The sequence below is a fragment of the Falco naumanni genome, chromosome 17 (assembly GCF_017639655.2).
Source record: "Falco naumanni isolate bFalNau1 chromosome 17, bFalNau1.pat, whole genome shotgun sequence".
In the NCBI taxonomy this organism is placed as follows: Eukaryota; Metazoa; Chordata; class Aves; order Falconiformes; family Falconidae; genus Falco; species Falco naumanni.
In genome coordinates, this window is record NC_054070.1 from 1,435,582 (window position 1) to 1,459,715 (window position 24,134).

General features: G+C 52.9%; 1 protein-coding gene and 1 long non-coding RNA gene across 15 annotated transcripts in view; one reads left to right on the forward strand and one right to left on the reverse strand.

Moving 5' to 3' along the window:
- The window catches only part of PPFIA4 (PTPRF interacting protein alpha 4), a 57,720-nt gene extending 35,465 nt beyond the window's left edge, over nucleotides 1–22,255 (reverse strand). For 13 of the 14 annotated variants that reach the window (XM_040616775.1, XM_040616774.1, XM_040616771.1 and 10 more), the window contains exons 1-2: nucleotides 22,198–22,255; nucleotides 2,168–2,300 (exon numbers count right to left, since the gene is read on the reverse strand). The gene's annotated coding sequence lies outside the window, so the exon portion shown is untranslated. The remainder of the gene's footprint in view (nucleotides 1–2,167; nucleotides 2,301–22,197) is intronic. The other variant, XM_040616762.1, reaches the window with a different exon arrangement.
- Nucleotides 591–22,639, forward strand: LOC121098589. The gene is made up of 4 exons (XR_005831298.1): nucleotides 591–620; nucleotides 15,373–15,376; nucleotides 17,645–17,649; nucleotides 22,630–22,639. It is a non-coding gene; the product is annotated as an uncharacterized LOC121098589 (long non-coding RNA).
- Nucleotides 22,640–24,134: the final 1,495 nt, after the last annotated feature.

Below are 24,134 nucleotides of genomic sequence, written 5' to 3' on the forward strand. Positions count from 1 at the left end.
TGGAGAGGCCGGTGTGCAATGATGGTGCCCAGACATGGAGCAGCTCATGGAAAGCAGAGGGGTTTTTTTTGCCCTTGAGCCGATTATTTGCTTGGCATGACTCCGTAGCAAGCCTGTGGGATATGCTCAGTCCCAGGGAGCACCCCAGCTTTCCCTTTTCCACCAGAGCGAGAAGCATACCCAGCATTTATCCACACACAAAACCGCCTGTGCATTGAGGCAGAGACAGGCTTGCATTTTTTCTCTGAACAGCTTCACTCTCATCTCAGCCCTGACAAGAGAAACTAAAAAACCTCCACGGCTCTGTCAGCAAGATCATCACCCCAGCAGGCAGCTGGCAAAGAGGGTTTAACGCACACCTTGGAGGCAACAAGCTCATGGAGATTGATCATCCCATAAAAACGTCAGTTTGATCTCTTCTGCTCCTAGAAAATCCTCATCAGCTGCCTAACCTGGCCTCAAAAGAGCAGCACAGTCAGTGCAGCAGAGCCCACACCAGTACCCATTGCTTGCAGCTCACCAGCATGAGGACAGCTTCCCCTCCACCAAACCAGTCGAAGATGGGGTCCCAGCATCCTGCACTGACCCCTTCCCAGCCAGACCCAAGAGGAAGAAGGAGGGTGATGCCCTTCTGCTGTTGTTTTTTCCTTGCAGGACTTCTTTTTTTACCTTTTCTTTGTGATGCTCTGTTGAAAATGATTACATGGACAGGCTGTAAAAGTCTTGTATCCTGACATTTCCAGTGTTTCTGCAGAGAGCACCATGTCCCGGCATAAGTCCTTCCCACCCTCGTTGAAGTCAGACACCACCTTGGAGCAGCCAGGACATGTTGAGCCACCAAATCCCCATGGTCTGCCCTGGGGAAGGTCAGGTCTGACCCATCAAGCTGTGAGACAGCTTGTGGATGGCAGAGCAGGAACATCCTCAGCATCTCCACCAACCCACAGGGCCCGCTTTCCATTTTACCCTTGGTGGGAGATGTGGTAATTAGAGGCTGAGAAAACGGAAATTATTCCTGCGCACAAGACAAAGAGGGTGCTGAAGTGCCTTGGCTCAACAGTGGGAATTGCCGTTTTTAAGTGCAGAGCCTAGAAACGGAAATTTTCACCTGCAACAAGTCTTGGAGATGCCTTGGCCACATGCTCATGCGGGCCACCGGCTGAGATTTCACCTCCCCAAGGTGCTTCTGCCCTGCAACCACAGGACAGCTGCTGCTTGTGCCACGGCGTCTAGATGGGGCTTATCTGCATTGGAGATAGCCAGCTGAGCTCCACACGTGCCAGGAGCTCCTCACATCCCTCTCTAAAGCCCCACAGACCCCGAGGGCCTCTCTCCATCCTTCCTTTCCTCCCTCTATCCCTATGTTTGGGCACAGACCCTTATCTATATACTCTACAGGTTTTTTACAGTTTTACAAGCCTGGATCTGAGCAGCCCCATCTGCAAACTCAAGCACCCTGGCTTCTCCACTCTGGGCAATCCACAGGGAAAAAGCTGCATTTTGATAAGAAAACCAATTGGCAGATACAGCCTCATCCCAGCATCTCTCCAGAGTCCTTACATTACTCCCGGGATGTATTGTGGCCTCTGGAGACCTCCAGTCCCCTGAGAAGGATAAGGAAGATCCAATTTACCATGGGGCCCATATGGTGATGGTGCCTCCACATTCCCTAATGCAGTCCCGCCAACGGCAGGGTACCGCACAGATGGTACCTGGCTGATGCCAGAGACAACCCGTGGCCAGGACACCCAGGGATAATAAGGGAAATGAGGTATTCTAGATAGAAGTAAGGTGCCAATTTTTAGCAGCAAATGATCACATACTAAAGGGTAAGATGGATTCACAGAGGGAGAATCACCGCTGCAGAGAACTGTGCTATGGATGTGATTGAGACCTGAGAAAAGATGTAGTGGTGCCTCTTCTCTCATCCAGGCCTGGGAAGTCACCTGGGGTCCCCACACCCACAGCAATGTGTCCTTTGCTCCCCAGGGGACAATGCCCAACTTGTCCCTTGCTGGAGATGCAACCCTGGAAGGACAGGACATTTGGGCAGCGTCTCCACCTTTTGGACCTGTCTCAGAGGTGGCAGGGAAGCAGCGGGTGCACCTGAAGCATGGGGAAAGAGCAGACTGCAAGCAACAAGAGACAGCTACTCCCAGTATCTTACCTTAATGGGCACGCTTCTGCCCCAAAGGCTTGCTCCAAAACCAAAAAGCGGTTCCCATCCTCAGCCCTTGCTTGCTCCAAGGCGCTAAGCCAGAGGAGAAACCAGGAGGAAAAATGTCCAGATCTGGCTGTTTCTTTGCAGGGAGAAGTAAAGTGTTAGTATTCAACCGATATTTATACTTCCCAGTGGGAGGGGAGGCATTACACACAACTTCCAGTGGGTATTTTCAGAAAGCCACCTGCTCCTCGCCATTGTGCAGAAACACAATTGTTCCACAACAAAAAGCTTGTCAGACGATGAGCTGAAATCTCCGTCGGGTCCTCCAGCGCAGATATGGGGTGCATAGTGTGGAGGATGGTGAACACCCCTAACAGAGGTTGGCACCTAACTTTGTCACGTATACCATTTTACAGGACCGTGACACCCCTTGGAAAATGTTGTATCAGTCATGTTATGGTTCCTGACTCAGTTTCCCTGTTTCCAAAATGTGCTACGTGTCCTCAGCTGACCCCAGAGAAAGGGACGATCTCAAATGCGAGGAGGAATCTGGCATGGCAAGGTTCTGCTGGGGTAAAGACACATCAACACACAACCCCCCTGCCTTGGCACTTTGGGGTGACATGACAGACAGGGATGAGCCTTGGAGGGGTTCCAAAGCAGATGATCTGTCTGACAAGTGGGAACCCAAAGCCTGGCCCAGAGACTCAGCAAGCCCAGGCACACCTTTATCTCTGGGTTTGCAACAGACAAAAACACAACAAAGAGGAGAGAGGACAACAGGTCTGAAGTTGCTGCTAAACCCACGAGGATCCCAGTGTGGCCAGGAGCTCATGTGGGAGCACAGCAAGCATGCTGGTGAAGCAAGCGAACATGGTCACTGTAACAAGCCCATGAGCTGGACTTCACCCCGCTGCAGACCTGCCCCAGCAGGCAGAAGGGGTTACCCCAAACCATCAGAAACACAAACCAAATCCCTCAAATCCTGTCACCACAATCCCGCCCCAGTCACCTGCACCGATACTGTTTTGTAGCGGATTTCTACAGAAGTCCAGCAGCATTGCTGACACGACAAGGAAACAGCGATTCCTTCAATGGGTGAGTGGTTGGGAAACCACTTTGTGCTGTGAGCCAGACTCCCTGGAAGGGAGGAGAAGGATGTGCCTGATGCATGACACTGAGCTCACATCCCTCTTCCAGGATGTGGTCTGCACTCAGATCTATCCATGGAGACAAGAAGGGGTATTAACAGCAACCGACCCGACACAAAAAAGCCACAACACTGGTTACAATCATTTCCTTTTTCAATAGCTGGTCCACTTGCCGTCCCTGTACATGCACGTGGCTGTTTCGTCCTTTTTTTCTATAACTTTGCAACGAAACCCTATGTCCTTTGCTCTGTTAGGACAAAGCCTTTGATTTCTGCCTCTTTCAAGGTTAGTTTAAACAAGCAGCAGAGGCAAATGCAATTGCCACAGCTCTTCTGGAAGCAGCATGTCAAGGTTAACTAGTCCCTAGAAGAATCTCCAAGCTAAGCTGAGCACTGTGATCCCAGAAATTAGGCTGGTTTCCAGCCCAAGGTGGATGCAGACTCCTTTGAGAGGGGACGGCACAGAGAAGCAGTCTACAACTGGGGGGAGAAAATCATGTGCTTGTCACAGAGGCGGCATTGTTGCAGAAGCCCCCTCACCTTTGGGAAAGTGAGGGTTTGTGCCTCAGTTTCCCCAATAGCAGGGCATAACCTCAACCATCGCTGAGAGTCAGAGGATGACTGGTGATTTTCCATTATTTCACTTGAGGTTTTGCCACGGGTACATCCCTCCCACCCCATGACACTTTTGATAAAGAGTTATTTCATCTGGGAGCCTAACGCCCTGGAGCCGGGGGCCCTCCTCCTCGCTGACAAACCAGTCCCTGCCCTGCTTTAGTCACACACTGTGAGCACTTGCTGGTGCTAATTTATTCAGTGATGGGGGAAGTGTCACCAGCACGCAGGGGGGCTGCTGAAATCTGCACTGTGGGTGCACCCGAACCTTGTGAAAAGATGCAGAGGTGCCTCTTCACCCACCCCAGCCCTGGTACCCACACTACAGCAGGCAGCTTGGGCTTCTGTGCCCAGCCCAGGGAACACACAAGGCTGCTGCCTGTAAAGAAATCCCACAGCCAACACCGTGTGCATCCTAATGCAGTGGCTGCTCACCCTAAGCAGCTTGCATGCCTCATCTGCCCAAGATTCAGGGTTCCCACCACGTCGCCCAGCTTGCTGGCATCTCTTTCACACCCAGGAACATCATCCGCACCCTAAGCACGGCCCTCCGTGCAACGAGCCTCAGCAACAATAACTGCTCCCACATATCAGCTACACACCTGCCCATTTCCCATTATAAAATTTGGACACCAGCTCCATGAGTGGTGGAAAGGGAAAGCAGCTCAGCGATCTCCCCAGGACCCAGCGTAGCACCTCACTCCCTGCCCCGCTCAGGCAGGTCTTAAGCATTTTGCCACTATCATTCACTGGACCACAGATTTTGAGTGGTGTTGAGGAAAAGCCCAGGGAGGTAATTTGGGGAGCCAAAGAGGCAGACTGGGCTTTCAGTGTGAAATTTGGGAAGTATTAGAGGGTGTTCACAGCCACAGAGGACAGACCAGGAAAATGCCTAGTGTTGCTGGCTCCAGTTTGGACCATGGCAGGCTTGGGAACACATTTCTGCACCACACTTAGAGTGGTTTCACAGCCAACACAACCTGAAAGGGAAAAACAATGGTCCTGGAGCATGACCCGTGCCATGGGGGGGCCTCCAGAGCTCTGCAACACACCATCAACCACTTTAGCACACAAGCAGAGATAAAGGCGGTAAGACCTGCACCCCAAGCCTGCCTCATGCTCCCCATCCCACCTGCAAGCAATCCAGGGACTCTCCAGATGCATCAGGACATTGCTTTCCTCCGTACTCCCAAAACACCGGAGGTTTTAGTCCTTCCTATTCAAGAAGAGCAGTGACATCTTGGCTTGGGCATTAGATGATCCCAGCCAGAGGCAACTTAGATGGTTTTGGTAATTCAAGAGATGGGGTGGAGTGGGGTGTGTGTCCCCCTTGTATTCATCCCTTCTGCTTTCCCTTTATTGTGCTAAGTAACTTTAGCAAGGTATTTAATCCCTTTTCTGATGGCGCTGCTAATTACTAAACAGCTGCAGACATGCCCTGGTGAGGAGTGGGATACCAGCGTGACTCTCAGCTCTGTGCAGCCAGGCTCTCAGGATGTTCGGGCCAGATCCAGCACCAGAACAGCTCTGCAATATTCACGGGGAAAAAAACCTCAGACATACTCCATGCATCTCCAGTCCTGCTGGGACACGTGGGTGGATGGGATCTCTGAGCTGTGGTTGCTCAGCTCTCTAGGGCAAGGCAGGATTGCAGGGTTAAATCCCCACCTGGTTGAAACCTGCTCTTCTTCCCAATCATCCTCATGCTGAGGATAACCACAGCCTTCCCTGGCCAAGTCATGGTCCTTTGGCATCTTGTCTGTCCCCCCACATGGTTTGGAAGGGGTGGATGAAGCTGGCAGAGGAGAACAGAAGACAGGACTGGTGTCAGTAAGGAGCATGCAGAGATGGAGACAAACTCCAGCACAGCTCCCATACACTCCCAAGCCAGGCTGGAATAACCCTGTTGCCACTCACACGGTGCCTGTGCCCATCAGGACCCAGGCAGCCGGGTGCCAGCTCCCGGCGTCTCATCCCTATGGTTCATGGCAAGTGACAGGACATGGCATGGCATAAGCAGCCGTACAGGGACATCTGAGGACAGTGACATTTAAAAGGTGGCCAGGGGCAAGGCACAGACACTAGAGCTCTGTCTGCTTCTGCCTAACCCACATCGAGCAAGTCCACTTATTCAACCCACCCTCTTCGTTATGCACAGTTAGCCACACAGCCTCCAGCCAGAGCAGCAGGAAAGCACCAAGTGCCAGCCTTGGTCAGACAGTGCTGCAGAAAGGCTTCTCCTGCATTCGTCTTGCATTTTTAAGGCTTGTTTCTTGCAAGAAGGAGGTTCTGGTGATGATTCTGCCCCTGCACATCCTCAAACACCAAGAAGCAGAAGACTATGTTCCCAGCTCACTGTGCGAGTGAGGCGGAGGTCCTGAAGATGATGTGCTTTGAGAACTGAGTTGAGAAGGAAAATATAAGTTGTCTCCTTTCAGGAGAATGGTGGAATTAGTCAACCATCTGGAGCTGACCAACTACAACTAGATGTAGTCCACAAGGAAGACAAAAGGGATATTTAAGTCCAGTTCCCTCCAGAGATCCCAAGTACTGGAGGAGATTGGGAAGAACAAATCAAGCTTTTTGTGAATGTCACGAGCTGTGTTAGATCCAGCAGGGAGCTTTGAGCAGAGTCCCCGAGGGTTTCACCCAGCTCCACCAGCCCTCTCCTTCCTCTCTCTCTTCATTAACTAGCACCCCTGTCCCCCAGCTAATGACCCGCATGGTTTATGGGGCAGAAAGGCCATGTCCTGCAGCCCAGGAAGATAGAGCAGGACCAGGTGGCCTGGAGGGCAGAGCAGCCACGGACACCAGCCAGCTCCCTACCCAGTGTGGTCCCCATCCCAGCTGGGAGCCTCGGTGTATCAGTGGGGAGAGACAAGGGTGCCACCGAGTAACCATCCCCTTGAGATGTCCCCAAGGCACCCAGGGGTAAGTGAGCATGCTCCAGCCCATGCTATCACCATGCCATTTGGTGACCCTGTCACCCATCCTGCCTGCAGTGGTCCCAATGGTACATGCCCAGCACTGCCTTCATCCTTGTTCCTCTGCACCAGCACATGATCTAAGGATGCTCAGCACTGTGCTGGATAAGCAGAGAGACCAGCCAGAGGAAATACAGTGACCCAGCACTGTTCCCCTGATTTGGGGGATTTGAAAAAAACAGCGTAAGCTTCAAATTGAGGGAACTAACACAAAATAGCTCCAGAAAGCGTGGGGAGTGTCGTGTCTGCAGTGATGCAGCAGTTCTCTGTGTCAGCAGAGCTCTCGTCTGAGCATTTATCGTCACAAAAAGCAGCACTGGGCATTAGTTCAGCTCAATTTCCAACTTGTTCCCTCTTAAAATGTCAGTTCTGTGGAGCTAAGGTAATGCAGTGAGCTCTGTGTCCTTGCTGGTAGCACTCAGTGCACCCCAGGCAAAGCCTCATGCCTGGCACCGAGAGCCCCAGCAGCTTGTCCCCTTGTCCCCACTGTGCTTCCTGCAAGGTCCCACAGTGATGGCCAGCTCACCCAAGAAGACCGCTAAGGTGGTGGCCCCAACCATGCCATCATCACTCCCGGCCTGTGTATCCACCCATCACCTCCGAAGCACGTCCAAGAAGCATCCACCCCCGTTACGCCCATCGATGCAGAGTGCCTTGACACAGCACTTTGCAATGGCCCCCAGCACTTCAACGAGCTCCTGCACAAGCTGAGCTGAGCAAGCAGCCCTGTGGCCATGCACCGGTGCCAGGGATGATCCCCCAAACCCCCCCAGGAGGAGGCGAGAGCTGGATTTGGCCAATCCATGTGAGATATCACGAGGAGAGGGGGGAACAGTGTTTGCAGCTCAGCAGGCTTTTAGAGAAATTAAATGTAGGTAATTACACTCATGCACAACTGGCTGGAAGAGATGCAGGCATGGTGGTTTCCACCCTGTCTGTCTGGTTGAGCAGTGCTCCTGTGAGCACTCAAAAAACCGTGGTGGCCAGGAACCTTGAAATCCCTGGAGGGGGGATGAAGAGATGGGGATGACCCAATGCTTTGGCAACACATCTGCTGCCTGAGATGACAATGTCATGCACTATTAAAAGCAAGCAGCATATTAAAGCTCACAAGCCACCAGGATGCACATAGGGTTGGGAGTCCCTCTCCACACACAACTCAAGCACAGCAGCTGAGCCAACATTTTCTAGAAGGTTTAGTGACTGTTTTGCAGCTAGCTTTCGATTTCTGGCTTCTTTTCAACATGATTTTGGACCCTGGGCATCCTACAGTGCCCTGTTCCTGCAGATGTTAGACCAAGCAGAACCCAGCTCCACTGGCACTGGCTTAGGGATGATTCAGCCCAAAGCAGCCTGTCCCTGGGATCCACCACATCACTGCTGCAGTGCCAGCACCACGCTGCTGCGATGCTGCGCTCACTCCAGGGCAATGTAGGGGGAAAAAAGTGTCAGGGTTGGTGGGATGCTTACCCCAACAGAAGTGACTCCCTGCCTGGACTCCCATGCTGTGCCCTCCTCCCACCTTACCAAGCTCAGATGATGACTGCAGCCACCAGCTCACCTGAGATGAGCCAACACAGGGGCATTTGCCAAGTGATGCTCAGGACATGCACACCTGATAGACAGAGCTCCCCGACCTTGTCCCTACTAGGTAAATGCACTAATTTATCTTAACCAGTTTTGGAAGGGGCCCTGGTTTGGACAGCTGCAAGCCCTTCCCTGCCAAAATAGTGATTCAGTGCCAGCTTGTCTGAAGCGATGCTTGCTGCTGGGTTTCACTTTGCTACCACCCACATCAGGACCTTCAGTCTACACAGACAGAGCAACAATACCTCCTTGACCCAGAAATCAACCCAGTGCAGGAACTCAAGGATTGAATTTACTCTCGACCCAGCATCCTGAAAATGGGAGGTGGGATTTTTACGCATTGTCCTTTGCAAAGGGCTTGGCCCTGCTGAAGGACATGGTGGACTTCAGGCTTGACTAGCCTCAGCCAAAGCATTCACAGCACCTCTGGGCATGCACAGGTTAAACCCACCTTGTATATCTGCCATCGTCATGGCACAGTGTGAAGTGCTGTCCAAAGACCCTCTCTCCACTCCAACATCACAACCACACCTGCCAGTCACCTCATTTCAGCTCAGTAGAGCCACCTCCACCTATCTGGACCTGCTGAGATCTGACACCCCAGGACAGCTCAACGGCTGGGTTCATATGTAGCAACGCAGTGCATCCTTACAGGCAATGCAGCACACAAAACCTCTCCCAAGGTGCTCCCACTCGAGATGTAGAGTCAGCCTGAACAAGACTCATCTCTCCCTACAGCCAAAGCCACCTTCCTCCCAGGCAATGGGTCCCCATGGCACCTTTGCAGGTCCAAATCCTTCCATGCATGCAGTAGGCATTGATATGAGCCCACCTTGCTCCTAGATCTCAACAGACTTTCAAAGAACATTGGCCAAGCCTGAGGGCTGAAAGAAGATAAGGACCAAATCTTCCAGAGATATGGAGGAATCTAGTTCCCGAGGCCCAAGAACTGAATACTCACCCAGACTGGGCCTCACCATCTCCTCTGCCTTTTGAGAAGCACATGACCATCCTCCAGCTGTGTCTAGTCTGGGGAACATGGGACAGGACGACACAAGAGGGTTTCTGGGTCAATCTTGGTCTCGTGACAGGGAACAGATGGGTTTTCTGGTGGGACTGATGTTCTGAAAAGCAATTACACATGAAGACATCCCCAACAGACTATACTGTGCTCTGGCCCAGAGCCCAAGTCATCCTGGGTTTGGATTTTAATTAGCCCGGTTTTGGTATCTGTTCTCTACTTCCCTCCAGATAATGATTTAATTATTACAGACATGTCTTCAAATTAGCAGCTTCCTCAGTGGATTATTCAGCTGGGATCTCCTCAATTAGAGAGCCCATCTCACCACCATCAAAAGAGAGGCTGGAGAGAACAAAGGAAAACCGAAACCCTTCCTGGAAAGAGAAACCAAGCACCCAGCTCCTAAGCAGGGGCCACTGCCAAGCCCTTCTCCTACATTTATCCATGTCTCACAGTTGGTTAAGAAACCTAGCTCCAAAACACACCCCAAACGTCTGTATCACGCATGACCACGGTGGCATCAAGGCTGGTCTTGTCTTCCCACCATCAAGCCTTCCCACTCAGCAGACCACAAGTATGGCCAAGCACATTGTCCATGAGCCGCGACACAGAGGCACTGCGTCCCCACTAACAGGATTGCACATTTGGGGATCTGCTAGGAGAAGGGATCCCGTGGGGACCTGGTGAGGACCCTACTCATTGCTAGGCTACAAGTGCCCTTCTGCTCTCTGCCGGCTTGGTGCCACCCAGCAAGCCCCCCACGCTGGGAAGGGCCACAAGGGAGAAGGGAAGGCAGGTGCCTGGTGGGACCAGGCAGAGAGTGAGGCAAGGCCCCCTACAGCAACCCCCATCTCCTCTGGCAGTGGGACTAGGCAGGGGCCATGCTGAGGTTCAGCAGGGCTCCAGGCCTGAGGGACAAAGGCTGAAGAGAGAACAGCAGAAAAGGTTGCCCAAAAGAAATACCAAATGTACATGGAAAGTGAAGGACATGGCACAGCAAGGGTGAAACCTTCCAAGTGCAGCTCTACAACACAACTTGGTGCCAATGAGCAGTAACTCACCCACAGAAAAGCTTTGCCCGCAGCTAAATTGCCAAGCAGACAGGTTGTCTCTCCACTGCAAGGCCTGGGCACAGCATTTCCATGCTGCAGGGCTTCAGCAAACCCTCCTCCCCAGCCTGGCACAATCCTTCTCCGCAATCTAGACTGGGAAAAGTGGGAACACACTCATAAGGCACCCCATCTCTTGTTGCAAATGGCAATGAGCTCCAAGGACACATCAAGAACCACTTTGGTCCTTTTCCACCAATGCACTTGAACTACCGGCGACACATTGTGCTTCTCCCAGGACCCCCAAGATTTCCCTCGCCAGTTAGTGCTACAATCCCCATGTTACTACCAGGGAACCAGATTTTGCAGCAGCCACTGGCAAAGCTCTACCGCCTCTCCCTCCTGTAGCATGGACAGCAGCAGAAAATCTCCCCTGGCTCCTCTGTCGCTGCAGTTCACACTCCAACAGATTAGCTTAGACCAGCTGCAGCTCCTGCTGCTGCAGGAAGAGCCCTCGAGCCACACGTGAGGCTGCAGCTGAAAACACAGCCCAGTTTTCTTGAAGCACAGACTAACACCCTGTCTGTGAGCTTAGAGCGACTCTTCTCCTCTGGTTCCCCTCCTGAACACAAGAAAAACAGCTGGACCGCAAAAATAGCCATGCAGTGCAGCCTGTTATCCCAGCTAAAGGGCTTGGGGATACAGCCTCGGCACCCCTTGTGCTCTGAGTGGGATATGGAGCCCTGTTCTCTGGGCAATGAGCCCCAGTCCACTGCACCACCATGGGCACCTTGCACCATGTCCCTCCAGGGCACGGCCTGGCTCTGTCCTCCCTGCCAGCCACCGCAAGCCCCAGCATGTTTCAAGCTCTCCACCCCATCAGATTTGCTAAGGGAGATCAACAAATTTGCGAGCAAGCGTGGGGAGAAAAAAGCCCTGACAACACAAGTTCTTTCGTTTCATTTCCTTAAGATACCAGGCTAAAGAAGATGGGAGTGGAAGCGACACACAAGAGAAAGAGGGAAAGATTTTCATTAACCTGATCAGACCTCCTGGAATATGATAACAGAGGCAATAACAGACACCTCCCCCTTGGCCGAAGACAAAGAAAGGTTTCCTAGGTATGAAGAAGAGGAAGAAAATTGGAGTAGAAGAAAGGAAATGACTCAAAAATAGCTGAAATGTCAGATGTTATTAAAAAGCCTCCACCCAGAGAGAAATAATGACTGATGAGAACAGGGATATGATGGGGGAAGCTGAACAGCTGGAGAACAAGTGGGATGGGGAGCAAGCACCTGAGAATGGCTCTGCTCATCCCTGAAAGCCACCCTGGTGACTACAGTGGTGGGCTGACTTCTGCAGGTGTGCCTGGTGTGACCTGTGAGAAATTTAGGATGCTTTTGGCTGTGCCAGCAAGGAAGGCAAGAGCAGCTGCAGGAGACAGCAGCCCCAGACCAGCCTCACCCCCCTGCAGACCAGCAGGCCCTCTAGGAGCTGCCGTTAAATGCCTCCATATTTTGAAGCATCCTTCACAGAGGCCCTCATCCTGCTCTCTGGCCACTCCTGGGCCATGCTGCCACTGTACCACATCACAGGGTCCCTGCTCTGACTGCCTGAGGAGCTTTCTCAGGGTGCTTGCAGCACCATCAGCACAGCCACGAGCCCAGCTGCCAGAATCCCAAGCAGAAAAGCAAAGTGAGCAGTCCCTCTGGCATCCTCTGCAAAGGGTCACCCATGCCTCCAGCCCCCTACGGACCACCCCACCCTCAGAGGAGCTGAGCCAGAACATCTGCAGCCAGGGTGGAACAGAGCTAGGACCGCAGCCTCCAGCTGTAGCCGGCAGCAGCTGGTGCCTACGGTGCCTACGTTAGGCAAGCACAAGCACGGCCTTGCACGGCCCCGGCTTTTTCAGGCTGCTGCGGTGACAGCCAGGGAGAGGAGTGTCTGGGCTGTATCAGTGTCACGCAGCATTGCGGGCTCAGTGGCTGCCGCTCCAGAGCAAAGGTAGCTCCATCCCAGCCTGGGAGGTTGAGCTGAAGTCATGCTGCTCTTGCTCTTCCAGTGCTGACACAAAGCCCCTTTCCTGCTCCCAGCGTGGGGGCAAGCTGGCGCTCCCCAGCTGATCTGCCTCTCCAGCATCTATCTCACAAGCAGCAGCGTGAGGAGTTTTGCAGGCAGGAGCCGCTCAGATTCCCCGCAGCAGCCTCCCTTCTTGGCATCTCTCTCTATCACTTTCCCAGCTGTCTGTGAGCTGCATTTGCAGATAACATCCTTCTGAAACCCCTCAGCAGAGACCTCGATGTGCACACACCCAGCTCCCACCCCAGCTATCCGCAGAGGTAGACACGTGCGTGCTGAGCCTTGCTTTGGCTCCACATTAATATGCATATGATATGGCCGGAGTTGCTCTGAATCTGACAATATTCGCTTTTTGGAAAACAACAAGAAGCAAGAGTCCAACTGCACACATCTCCCTGCCGGAGCAAGGCTGAGGGCAGCTGGGAGCCAGGAGCTGCAGCTGCACAGAGGCCAGACTCTTTCAAACCCAGACCATCATCTTCAGAGGAAGACAGAGGCGATAAAGCTGTCCCAGCAGCCACCATCGCCTTCTCCTTAGCAGCATCCTCCTATCACCACCAGTCCGGACCACCTCTCTCCAGCCAGCCTGCTCTGGTTACTGGTGTTATTACCACCTGTCCTGTGCCCATGACTCCTCACAGATTTATGAAAGCTTTGGGCACTACCAAGTGCACTTGGCAGCTGCCTCAGAGCGGATCAGCCTCAAACCAAGCCAAGGGGGGATGGAGAGGGGCAAAAGGAGACCATGAAGGTCCCCAACTGCCCCAAAGACTGGTTAACCTGGACACTCATCAGCATCTCCCAATCATTTGGGGATAAATCCTGCTAAATCTCATGCTTTTGGGAGAACAGGCTCAGGCAAATCGCCAGCTCACCAGCGACTAGATTGTAGCTGCCCCATGGTCACTCTCCTTGTGTACACACTTGCATTGAAGGAAAGAGGGTGGAAAAAGCTGAGGGTGAAGGCAGTACATGGGAAAAACCTTCTACTTCCTTCTCCACAACAGGTTTTTGGCATTTTGAGGCACACCAGGTCAGCACACGTGGAGCCTTGGAAGGAGAAAATCTGGGCACTGAGTGATGGATGACCTACTGCAATCTTGGTCTGATAGACCAGGGTGGCTCTTCCTGGTAAGTCACTACACTCGTCCCCACCTGGGGCAGTGGCAGTACCTGCCTGGCATCTCCAATGGTTGGATTTCCTCCTACTTGCAGTGGAGAGCTACTTGGGGGAAACCAAGTAGCCAGTGTCAGCCAGCTATGCGGGGCTGGTAGCTGGTTTCCTCACCTTTTAAGCCTCCAAAACATACTTTTCTTCCCCCCCGCCCCTAGACTGAGGGAATTATCAACGCTTGTGTTCATGGCCTGACCATATTGCAGCAGGGTGTAGAACTCCCAGCTACCAGCCAACTCTGTTAGCTGTGTGTGCCTCAAGCCTGTGCTCGCCCACTGCTCCAGGAAGCATTTACAGCTCAGAAATTAACTCCCCCAGCAGTGTAAGGGTTTATTGCATAGAGATGGAAAGAGGAAAATCCAAATACCTTCAATCCAAAGTCTCCTAAGAAACACATCCATTTAGAGCATCACTCATGTTTTATAGCCTCAGCACCTCCCAGCTATGCTGAACCTCTTTTCACATCCATTGCATCCAGCACGGCTCCAAAATCCCCCAGTCAATGCCACAAAGCCAGTAAGCCAGTTTTCCACTTCACCCCAAGATCACAGCACATGTTATTAGCCCCTGGCTTCATTTGTAGACCAACAGATGAGCTCTCCCCGCCCTGCCAGTAAGGTCAAGAGGCTGAAATATGCTGAAGAAAAAAAGCCTGCTTGCTTCCAAGTTACACACCAGTCTGCCCAGTGCCCTGCATGAACTGCAAACACCAGCATGCCCTCTGCATCACCCGTTACAGAGAGACCCAGCTACTCAAACTGAAGCAGTCAGTCCCCTTCCCTGTATTCCACATCTCAAAGCCAGACATGCAAATGCAAATTATATATTTACTGCAGAGGATGTAATAGACACCTGGGGCACACACACGGAGGGTATAACAGGAACGAAGTGCAGTACACTGTGTTATCAAGAGCTCCTAAAGTGGGCAGGTACTTGAGCACAAGAGCATCTTCATGGGCAGTGCTGGGGAGACGGGTCTGTTCACCTCTGCTCTCCTCACCACAGGGACAGCTCAGGGGCTTGGAGGGCTCCCGCGATGGGCTGGAAGGGATTTTGGAGTGCCTTTCCCATGCCCCGAGATGGCCAAGCACACTTGGCCTGCCCTTCCCTGGGAAGGTCACCAACAACAATGGCATTTTCTTTGGCGGTCACTGAGGGTCCATCTCTTTGGTGAAAGGATGCGTTTTGCGGGGTATTTCGCTTGATGCTACATCAGGGATGAGTTTCCCCACCTGGACCCTGCTTCCCTGAACACTACTGCACCCCTGATTAACACATTTCACAGCACAGAGAGTAAAAGTAATAAATGTTCATTTACCCCAGAGATCGACACAGCTGCTTCATTACTTAAAGACCAGATTTCAAGAGCAGAATTTCACCCTTTGTAGCATAACAGATGTCCTGCACTGAGCCATGCAGCAATACTTAAATAAAAAATGGTGGCTGTACAATAGCCAAGTCATTTGAGAATTAAAGCGCTGGTATTTTTAGGCAGCAGGAGTACGTGTGGGAGAGATCTCAAAGTGCAGGCTGATGCCATTTACTGCAGGGCAGTTAGAATTAGATTTATTGACGACGTGTGATTTGAAAGCGACACCAGCGCTCATGAAGAGCCACGCGGTGATCAGCAACGCTGAGGCTTATTTCAGCTTCATTTTAAGAGACAAAATTTCTTTACATACATGCAAATATGAAGGACATGCAGAACGAAAGCCATTTCTACTTGCAGAGATGCTCTCATTGCCATCTCCAAAAATGGCCACTGCAAAAGACTTGTAACTAAATTAACTAGAAGCAGATGATCAAAAAGGGGAAAAATGCTCTTTTTTTTTAATATGGCAGCCCCAAAGTGTTGGCAATAATCAAGTGATTATCATCCAGGTTTTGATGCTGGGAAGGAGGAAAGAGAAGTCTCTCTTCATCAAATACTAGCTGCTCTCTGGGTGTCATATCTGGATACCAGACAGGTAACAGCAGCAAAGCAAACCCTTTCTGGACCTGGGCTCAAAGGAAACACAGCTCTGATCTAGAAAGATGAGCCTTCTGCCTCCAATTAAACACTTACTAGATTAAAATTAGTTAAGTCATATTATTCTGCACATGGCAACTGGAGAGCCCAATCCTCTGGAAGGGTTCAGGGAGGTGTCTCTCCAAGGGATGCTTGCAGTGACCTTAGAGACCTCGTTCTGTCCCCCGTGTCTCAACAAAGCTTGCAGGCACCTGCCTCCAGGTGCTGCGATGCTGGGGAGCAGTGAGGGCAGCAACTCTCCAAAAGCAGATGGGAATCTCCAGGACTTCCACTTACCTACAGTCTAGCACAGCCAAGTTTTCCAAGTGGCAAAGCAGCAGCCAACATTTGGTTTGCTCAACAGCTCCATGGGTCCTTTAGGGGCTTGGGTTCACAGCTCCTCTGCCCTCACAAAGCTTCCCGCAATCCTCCCCAGCCTGCCTTAGCCAAAATGCCTGGCTCGCTCTCACCATGCAGGCCTGGCCCTGCCTGCCTCCTCACTGCAGGAGATGTGGGGATCAGGTCCCCCTTTGCTCATGCCAGTAGTGCATCCATGGCTGGACATCGCCACTGACGTCCCCAGACATGCAGCAACTACCAGGGTGGCACAGGGACTGGATCTCTGCTGCAACCAGCAGCTCTGCAGGGGGATGCAGCTGACGGAAATGCCATCCTCAGCTGGGGTAGGAAACACATTATCGGCACAATGGGATGGCAAAGGCACCGTCAGCACTATGTCCCAGGGATGCCCACCCTGGCCGACCCACACTAGCCCTGGCCAGAAATCAGCTGCGGCGACACCAGGAAGCCCCATGGAAACAATCTCTTGTGCATACACAGGAGAAAAGCAGTATCTGGCTGTGCCGCCCTCACACTTCATTCCCACCACCCCTTCCTGAGAGCAGAGAACTCAGCTTTGCAGCATGCCAGGGGAAGCAAACATAACAAGAAGACATTCAGCACCGCAGCTACCTCATCCTGCAGAGAAACTGTCCAAGACGCTGTGGCACTTTCCAAGCCTCAAAACGATGCCGTGTTCCAATGAGCCTTGAAATGCTGCCCTGTGCTCCCCAAACCTAGGTCTCACCCAGGGAGACCCACAGTCTAGCTGGGTGCTCCCTTGGATGAAGCAGGAATTTCAAGCCACAGTGCTTTCTACCACCCCAGGGACACAAGGCTCAGGTCTGTCCCTGAAGGACCAAGGACAGGAGGGTGCAGATCCTGTAATTCCCTGGCTGTGGGGCTGGCCTGACCTGAGCTCCCTGAGTGGGCTCGCAGGACAGTGGGCCATCAAGGCACTTTATGAGAGCTCACTCCCCCAAATAAGAACATCATCTTGCAACTTCACCCGGAGAAATCACACTCGCACAAGGTACTTGCAGGTTATGTGGGACAGTTTGGGACCAGAATAACTTCCTTTCCTGGCTGATCAGTGTGTGAATAAATCAGCCACAGCCAAAAATAACCTCTGGACCTTTTCTGACTCCTTCCTGCAAAGCAGTTTTGGAGGGATGCTAGAAAGAGGCCAAGATCTAGTTAGTACAGCTGCCAGACACTGAATTATGGGGCAGATTAACTGGATTATCGAGGCTGTAAACTTTGTACAAGCCCATCTCTTTCCCCTCACTGTCTGCAGCCCCTGGCACCATGAATTTCTGCAAGGGGAACAGCAGTAGGCACCACCACCAGACCTATTTAATTCATGCCTAAGAGCTTCAGATCAGGTTTATGACACCTGTTTTAATGCCACAGCAAGGCTACAAATATCTTTCCTGATTTTGGAAGCCAGAAAGGCCAGGCTTTGGCAGGAGAGGATCTGTTTGGAGATGTACTGCACTAATGAGACTCCCAGAAAGGTGAGCGCTGGGCTGGAAGCACGGCCAAACATTCCCCTTTCCCCAGGCTCCAGCTATCTGGTGTGCAGCCCAAGAGATAGCCTACCTCTTGCCTATCAAACCCCTCAGGGCACCACGCAGCAGCCAGCCCTGCAACAGTGCGTTTCTTCTGTCCCAGAAGATCAGCTGCATCACAAACAATGCTAGCCAGGGAGGTAAAACCCATTCGTAATTATGGAAAAAATTCATTCTACCAAGAAAAGGTGGAAACAGGAGCTTTAAATCAATGTGCCTGGTGGATGGGCAGCAATTTTGGGAATGGGTCCCTTCCGGTGCTGTGCCATCCTGCCCTGACGATGGATCCTCTCCCCTCTGGGATGCTGGATGGAGAGGATCCTTCCCTGCTGCACATCCCCGCGGCACAGCACTCGCTATTTAAAGCTATCGGCCGCACGTTGTCAACGTCTCACCTCCCTGCAGAGGAGCTGGGCCCATGCCCCAGCGTTTCCTGGCCTGACACTGCCTCCGTGACCCCCAGCATGCAGTGGCAGGGGCTCGGCACAGCTGATGCTGCCTGGGAGGCTGCAGGGGAGAGGGGCATCACACAGCAAAAAACCCTGGGAACTGCCCGCTCCTGGAAATTGGTCACAACAGACAGGAGGATGGGGGAAATGAGCTCTCATTCGCCACTTGCTTTCTTCTTCTTTTTTTTTTTTTTTTTTACCCCCCGTTTGTTTTTTTTTTTTAAATGCAATTAAAGGCAGCTACCCAGCCGGTACTTCCTCGCGCTTGCCAAGAGAAGCGTGGCAGAAACTGAAAACCGGGAGCTGAAAAAAAAATATCTATCTGCATTTCAGATAAATTCCAGCCTTGTCAGTCCTGCAGGATTACAGTGCTGGAGACAGCGACCCATGAGCTGATTTAAAACACCAGGGTGGAGATTCAGGAAAGGAAGGGCAACTTGGAGGACACAGGGTCAGCCCTCTCCTCGCCAGCGACTTTTGGCCCTGTCTTTTGGAGAAGGTTTGGCACCCAGCTCCAAGATCCCTCCACCTCCCCACTGCAGGATGGAAATCGCTGCACTGCCAGTGCTGCACAGGGGTTGAGGGGCAGGCAGCGTTGCTCTATGCACAGCTTTGCACATAAATGAGAGAGAGAGAGAAACACCCACTTCATTCCTTAGGGCATCCTCACCGCACAAATTAAATGGAGGGCTTTACGACGTCCCCACAAGGATTTTAACCCGCTTGACCACAGCCCAGAAAAAAAATCCAATTATATCAGCACAACTTTTTTTAGCAAAGAGCCCTGAATCATTTTTCACTACTTCTACTCCAGATGGGCCCAAATGCGGACCTGTCCCCCAACACTGCAGTTGTTTCATGTGATATTTTCCCTTCCAAATGCCAACTCGTGTGAGCACACCCACACGTGCACCCACCTCCAAGCCTTTTGGCATCATTTGCTCTGAGAAGGGCCCTTTAAGCACTGAAAACTCCCAACCACATCCCTCAGGAGCTTGGTCAGGGCTTGGACCCACTTGTGGAGCCCAGGCCAGAGCCCTCACCCTCAGTCAGGACCATCAGTCACCCCCACACTTGGTGCTTGGCATTTCACAGAAAGCACCTGTGAAGTAGGGGGTTGTTACTGCACTTTACACCTCTCTGGTAAGAAAGCTGGGCAATGGACTCAGAGCATCCTTCCCCTCCAGCTACCAGCCCGGAGACCTCCCAGCTCACTTTTGGGAATCACCTGGGAAACCTCAGACTCACCAAAGCATTCTTTAGGAAGAAATTAATTGTAAAACAAGGTTTCAAGGTTTGCTAAAAAAATCCAGTATATGTCTGCTTGGCTGGAAAACATGAAATGGCAGTGGGCAGATACTCGCGCTGAAGTCATTCCTTGTCCCCAGAGAGTGGAGACCTCCAGAAGCATTTCCAGTTGGACCCAAGTCTGGGTTCAGCACCCTCTGAGGTTTCAGGGCTGCCTCCCTCAGCTTCAGCGCAAACTCCCACCTCTAACAGAGTATTTAGGCTCTCTCTTCACACTGACTCACGGCCATGATCTCCCCAGCCAGCACACCACGATCCCATCATCTGCCCAGCTCGCACTCACTCAGCCTCCCTCTCCTCACACTACCACACTTGTGCCTGTCCCTATCCCCCTGCACCCCAGCAGGAGCTGCCTGAAAGAGCAAGGCTTGAACAAAAGGGCCCTCAAAAGATACAGGCAAGGAGGTTTTGAGGGTGTTTTTTACTGGCAGCACGTTCTTAGACAATTGAGACAGGCAGGAACCCAAATCTCCAGCAAGATCAATCCCCGAGCATCTGCTCTTCAACTGCTGGCGAGCGTGGAGGCACAGCTGGACCAAGCCACTGGTGCAGAGCAAGACCTCCTCGCCCTCGCCATGAAGCCAGAAAGCTGCACAGAGATGGACAAGCCATTTAATCCCACATCGGCCAAGTCACAGCTGAGCTGGCCACCCTGGAAAGCCAGATCACCAGTCCCACCATCAATGTCTCAGAAACCTGCCAGTTTAGCGGCTCCCCATCACCCTTCAGCTGGTGATATAAGTCCCAGCCAACCTCTGGTCTGTCTCCTTGAAAAGAGATGTAGGAGAAGCAAGCACCAAATCTGGGAAGTCATCTGTGCAACTGAACACCTCTGGGTGCCACGGGGACAGCACCAGCATCCTGTGCTGGCAGCTCCCTGACAAATCTCTAGGGAAGTCCCCAGAGATCAGTCCTGTTTCCCAACCAGCACTGTCCTGAGATGCAGGGAGCACCGCATTGTGGTATCCCCAACAGCACAGATACCTAAGACTCCCAGACCATCAGAGCTACGAAAACACTGACTTTCCACCTCCTGGGCAGGTTTCTGGGCAGCACTGCAAACAAGAAACTCCTGAATCACATGGGCACACTCATCCAGGTACCAAACTCCAGCTCACACCTTGCCTCTGTACCAGCTCACGCTCGCGAAGTGGCATGGTGGTATCAAACCCACCAGGAAAACTTCATTCCAGCGTATGAGCAGATGGTGGCAAACGAGCTTAAATGAATACTTTGCCAACCCTGACTTGGCCAAAACCAGGGCGTCCCCTGAAGGTTTTGCACAGCTTTAACAAAACCCAGCTTCCTAAGCCAATTGCTGTTATAATGATGCAATTTAGGGGATAAACAAGCCCTTAAAGGCTGGTTATTCAGGAGAAAATCATGGTGTCTGGAGGCAGCTTGCCACAGCTGTGATGAGATGGCACCAGCTGACAAGTGGATGGGAACCAGTATGAGCACAGCTGGAGCTAGCCAAGCTGGCTGGATGCTCACTGGGCTGGTCCAGCCCTGAGCACAGTGGGCATCTGCCCAGTGCCAATGTCCAGGCTGGACCAGCTTGGTGAGCATCTGCCCAGTTCCGAACTGGACCAGCTTGGCGGGCATTTACCTGCTACCAAGCTCCAGGCTGAACCAGCCCCATGAGCATCTGTCTAGCCAGCATCCCCATGAGCTGGTCCAGCCCAGAGCTCAGTGCCAAGCAGACACTCACTGGGCTGATACAGCCCAGAGATTTGCACTGGGTGGATGCTTGCAGGGCAGATGCTCGAGGGTTGGAGACAGTATTCAGGGAGGTAGGGGGATACAGTGTGGGGAAATCAGAGAAGCAGAAGGCCAGGGTAGGGCCAGTCTCACCAAGATGCCTTCCCCCCCTCCTCACTGTAAGGTGGCAGCATGAGGGGGATGTGGGGGGGGGGTGCAAAAGGACAGCTTGGGACCATACTGAGGGGCTTCCAGGGGCAGAGAACAGCTGAAAACCCCTCCCCACTCCTGAGTTACAGGAACCACTGCTCCCCCCCCCCAAATCACGCAGCCTCAGGGGAGGTGGATGTGCCCACCCCTTCACCCCTCCTGCCTGCACACCCAGCGGGGATGGGGGAGCACATCTGCCTTCTCAGCCCCCTGCCTTGTGGCCAGCTGTGTGTGTGGGGTGAGCAAACCCTTGGCTCAGATGCCCAGCCTGGGGGTAATGTCAACGGACAGCAAGTCCCCCCACAACCCAGATAGGGGGTGAGGATGACATGCCTCCAGCTCAGATGTAACCCAAGGGAAACGGAGGAGCTCAGCACACCGCCTGACCCAGACACCCCCTCCAAGGGGTAAAGGGGTGGGAGACAAAGCACCCCCGGACTGAAGCAGCCCCTCCCGGGGGCCAGAGCATCCCTGCGGGGCACGGCAGGCCAGAGCATCCCAAGCCCAGCCCCACCCGGGGGACAATGGGGAGCAAAGCCCCACCAGCTCACCCCCACGGGAGGGCGCAGAGCATCCCTTCGAGGGAGGGGGGGCAGAGCATCCCCGAGAAGGCAGAAAGGGTAGAGCCTCCCGAGTCCAGCCCCACCAAGGGGGCAGAAGCGAGGCTGAGCATCCCCTACCTAGCCCCTCTGGGGGACCACGGGGGCAGAGCGTCCTCCGCCCGGTTCCGCGTGGGGCGAAGCATCCCCCTGGGCAGCATGGGGCCGCCCGGCCCCGCCCGCACTCACCGACCGCCGAAGTCGCTGGAAGCCGCCGCCGCCACCGCGCCGCTGCCTCCCGCTGCCCGCCCCGCCCCGCCCCTGCGTCAGCATCCCCGCCTGGCCACGCCCCGCTGGCCACGCCCCGCGGGGTGAGGTAGGGGTCGGGGGGCTGGGGGGACAGGAACCCCCCTGGGAAGGGCATAGAACTCTCTTGGGGGGCAGGAACCTCCTTGTGGTTTAGTAGCCCCCAAGGGGGCAGGACTCTCCTGGGGGGCTTGTGTAGCCCTGGGTGTCCCTTCCCTCCCCCTCCAGCTGCAGAGACCCCCACTGTGTGGGAGCAAAGATGGGCCAGGCGGTGGGCCCCATGCTCTGCCACATCCCCTTCCTCGCCATGCCGAGGCCCAGCTCTGAGCTGCGGGGGGGAACAAGGCACATCGCCCCTCCTGGTTTCGGTGGCAGTGGATGTGCGAGGCTGTACCATCGCCCTTGGCTCCTTCCCTGGTGAGGGTCCCTTGCACCCTGAAATGGGATTTGAGACAGAGGCTGCCCAGGAACTGCAGCGGGAGCAGCTGAAGGGCTAACCCACCCCAGCATCCTACCCCACACAGGGAGACATCGTTAACAGATAAGTGATTAATTTGGGGCCCCTGAAATCACAAGATGCCACTCCTACCCTCACACAGCCCCAGCATCCAGCCCTCACCAAGGAGCTCTTCTCAGCGAGGCAGCTGGGAACGAGTGGGATCACCGGCACCGTCAGGGAGCGGCACCAGTTCCATCATCTTACCAGGCTTTATCAGGGACATTGAGCTCATTCATCAGTATTTTTGCTGGAGAACTTTGGGGAGGTCTCAGACAAATACCCTCAACCTGCTAGGGGAGGAATTGTGCTGGATCTGAATCCCAGCCAGACTCGGAAACAACTGGCTTTGTATTGCTTCATTAACATCCTGGTAAAATTTTATCTGTTTTCCACATGCCAGAGTTTTCCAAGCCAAGACAACCTCTACTTTTCAAAAACAATACTGTGATACAGTTCTCGAATGATGATGATAAATAGCATCGTCCAAAGAAAACATTTTCAAGTACCAAAGAAGTGGGTAAAGCCATCAGAGCCAGGATCTGGTTGTATTAACTGCCATTCCCCTTAATTTGATTCAATTGTTTTAAAAACAGATGAATTAGAAATAGCATTTCTGTCAAGGAATGGCCTTTCCTGTCTGGGATGATCAAAAGTCTTCTCAATCATCAGGTATGTTCTTTGCTGATAAAATGCTCTTAACATATTTTAAGAAATGCTGAGAGAAAGAAATGTAGTCGGGAACATAAGTTACATACACTGTTAGCTCCTGGCCGTGCCTGGAAAGCAGAAGAAATGTGGATTCCTGCGTACCCTGTGCATTGCCTTCTTTCAGGGAGGCATGAGAGGTGAAGCCACAGCCCTGAAAGCATCTCACCGCGGCCCCAGCCTCCCAAGAGCTGAATCATCTCCTGTGGTCTTGTAGTAAAGGAGCACAGGTGGAAAATGCAGCACTCTGGGGGCTGATCGGTGCCTGTTGAAGGAGGGAGAGCCAGACAGGGCTTGTGCTCTTCTGCTGTTGTGTAAATTCCAAAGGAGGGGAGTGGGACCCACCAGCCTCCCGGTTTGGACTCCTCCAGGACTGGCCAGGACTCCCAACCAGCATCTGCTCTTGGTGGTGCCCAGATCCCCGATTCAGCATGGCACTAACATTCAGCCGGTCACAGGCCCCAAAATTTCCATCAGACTCTGGGCTACTGTTCCCATTTTCTCTTTGTGGATCCTCTTTAAGTGGTTTCTCCCCCATGAGGTAGCATCACTTCTTCAACAAGCATGGAGTACCCGATCTAGCCCTAAAAGAAATAGTAAATGGTTTACAGCTGGTGATCACCCATGACTGCACCCGCAGGTGAGGTGACACCCACCATGAACACATGGGATGGGC